General features: G+C 43.6%; 1 long non-coding RNA gene across 1 annotated transcript; it reads right to left on the bottom strand.

Annotated features, from left to right (window-relative positions):
• Positions 1–944: 944 nt before the first annotated feature.
• LOC139314048 (uncharacterized) lies at positions 945–2445 on the bottom strand. The gene is made up of 3 exons (XR_011600170.1): positions 2248–2445; positions 1590–1723; positions 945–967 (listed from the first exon to the last, which is right to left on the bottom strand). It is a non-coding gene; the product is annotated as an uncharacterized lncRNA (long non-coding RNA).
• Between the last annotated feature and the right edge of the window lie 310 nt (positions 2446–2755).

Here is a 2755-nt window from a genome sequence, read left to right as displayed (position 1 = left end):
GCCCATCTGCGCCCCACAACCCCACTTCACAAGGAGGGCCCCACATCCAGCTATCTGCGGTACAGTGGTCTCCCTCGGACATAGATTTTCTTTAATAATAACCGCTACCTCCCCATCCCTACCCTGGGCCCTTGGCTGATGAAATGCCCGGAAACCTGGTGGACACATTTCAACCAGGGGCACCCCCCTTCTGGGCCCAACCAGGTTTCCGTAATACCCGCCAGATCCGCTCCCCCCTCCTCAATAAGGTCGTAAATGAGGGGTATACTACCAGTATACTTGTATATCTGCACAATCAGGAAAGATTGGTGATAAAATCTATAAACCAGTGTCCCAGGATTGGGATGGAATCTGTAGCAGCTACAATAACCCAGTTGGGTAAATGCCATGGACATCCATGGAATTTTGTGCAGTGCCTGATTTAACAGAGTATATCAATCAACACATCTCTGCTCCAAACTCTTGGAATCCACTTGGACAAAGTAAGTTCCTCTTGTTTTCCTTAAGCCATACCAACTTTCTCCTTCTGTCTACTTGCTAAATATGCATGCATATTGAGAGCAGGGAAGCTATAGTGATAGCAAAAAAGAAATACTATCTGACTGTGAATACTGGCTGAGTCCCTAGACAGACATGGGTCTTATGAGATATTCAATGAGACTGACTTCTGACATTATCCATGTATAACACAGGCCAAGGAGGAGAAGAGAAAAGGGGGCAGGCACATCCACCCATCCACTTACCGAGCAGCAGTGAGTTCTACAAAGTCCTTTGGTCTGCGGTAAGAGGCATCAGCAGTAGGCGTCTTCACTGAGGCTTCAAATTAACATTTGGCAGAATCCTCATTGGCAAGTGTTAACACAGTCCTGTTTATACAATCATTTATGCTGATGCATTCAGGGCTAAACTAGAGGCTTGAACGAGAGCCAATACTTCCGAAGCAAAGGCAGTGACTTAACACTCTTTTCTGCTGGCATAAACAATCATGTGAACAATAGCAGAATTATTATCTTGCATATAGGTTGTGGCTGGTCTTATCATTTCCAGAGTATAAAATATTTGGGGGATGATTTAGGAGAGTGATTTATAATTTGGGGGAGAGATTGGGGCAGTTGTGGGTTCCACTTACCTTCGCTACCAGTTCGCAAACGTGACCGCGCGCACACAGCGCTTCTGCGCATATGCAGAACCTTCTGCGCATGTGCAGACGGTCTGTGATGACATCCGGGCGGGTGGGCAGAGCCTCCTGCTACCGATTCACGCGATTGGGAGTGAGGGCATTTTATTCTTTTTCTCTGTTCTGCTTCTTAAATGTAAAACCTTGCTCAAGTATAGGTTTAAAAATCTACGGCTTTCCTTGAGTGATAGAAAGAGAACCCTGGAAATCCTCTCTAGAATTTTTAAATAAAATTTAATGACAATCCATCCCGTCCAACATAGCCTAGATCATCACAAGATACACAATCACCCGGCTTGCATCAACAGAATATATTCCAGAACCTTTTCATAAATCATTAACTGGTTTATTAACTCAACATTACCCAGAATTTCTCCCCTCCTCCCACTGTAATAGGATCTTGTGTGAATACCTGATTGGGTTGCTCTTTAATTCAGGTTTCAGCTCCAGAAATGCTGCCTTCCTGGCTGGATTCTCTGAGCCATGTCAGATACTGAGCTTCCAACAAGTTTATTTTCTGCCTGTGTAAACTCAGCCCTGGAGAAACTGAAAAACAAACAAGGCTTGGGTTCAGAGTTAGTGGTAAAGCTTCATTACCAATGGTGCAAAGCCAGGTGGGCTGCTTAAACTGGTAGAAAGTAGGAGGAGAATCCCTTTTCTAAATGCCCATTCATGGATTTTTTTTCTTTTTTCTTTTGGTCAGAAAATTGATGTGTTGCCACAGGCTTGCACTACTCCAGGCCTGCACTTTTTTCTTCCTTTAAATAATTCTTGCTTAGCACTTGCTGTACAGGTCTGTGACCTTTTTTTTCCTCCAAACTTTTCCTTTACGAGTTTATTTTGGCTGCTCCTTGGCATTCATAAAATTCCTAGGGAACTGGAGGTCTTAAGCAAGGCTTGTAAAAGCAAAGGGAAAAGGGGGAGGGGGACGGGGAGAGTGGGTTTTCCATTACCATGTTGTAGCCTCCCTAATGAGAGCCTTACACCTTTCAAATCTTTTCTGAAGCACCGAGCCGCTGAAAAAGAAGGGGACAGCAAGTAAATCTCCTGAAATGGCCTCTAATTCTCACTCGGTGCCGTTAGGGCAGACTATTCTATAGGCGGAGAAGGCTCTCCCTTGTCAGTCATTCTTCTGCAGCTTTTGGTCCTCTCAGCAGGTCAACAGAGTTGGTGAACAGCTCAGAAAGCGCAGGGCATCTGAAACAAATTAGATCTGTTATAGCCACCCAGAGACCGATGATGGATGGAGGTCTGTATTTACAGCAAAACTAATTGGCAACATACACAGACATTCCCCTCCCCCCCTTTAGGAAAAAAAAAGTATATTATTTTGCCAGACTTCAGAGCCACTGGGACAGTTTTATAATTGTAGAACATTACACTGCTTGAGATTTAAAAGAGAAAAGAAAATGAACAGCGAAAGTTTTCAATCTAATAAAAGCATTTGACTGGAAAGTTAGAAATAACAGGGAGCAAAGAGGCTGAACTAGAAATACTGTAAGTTTTGTTCATGTTCTTTTCTTGGCAAAAAAACAAAAAAAAACAAAACCCACACACATACACCCCACCTCTAATTAT

This window comes from Pituophis catenifer, unplaced genomic scaffold (genome assembly GCF_029215685.1).
Source record: "Pituophis catenifer annectens isolate HBS135680 unplaced genomic scaffold, rPitCat1.0.hap2 SCAF_3, whole genome shotgun sequence".
Classification (NCBI taxonomy): domain Eukaryota; kingdom Metazoa; phylum Chordata; class Lepidosauria; order Squamata; family Colubridae; genus Pituophis; species Pituophis catenifer.
The sequence above is the reverse complement of the archived record's forward strand: the minus strand, read 5'-3'. Positions and strand labels throughout refer to the sequence as shown.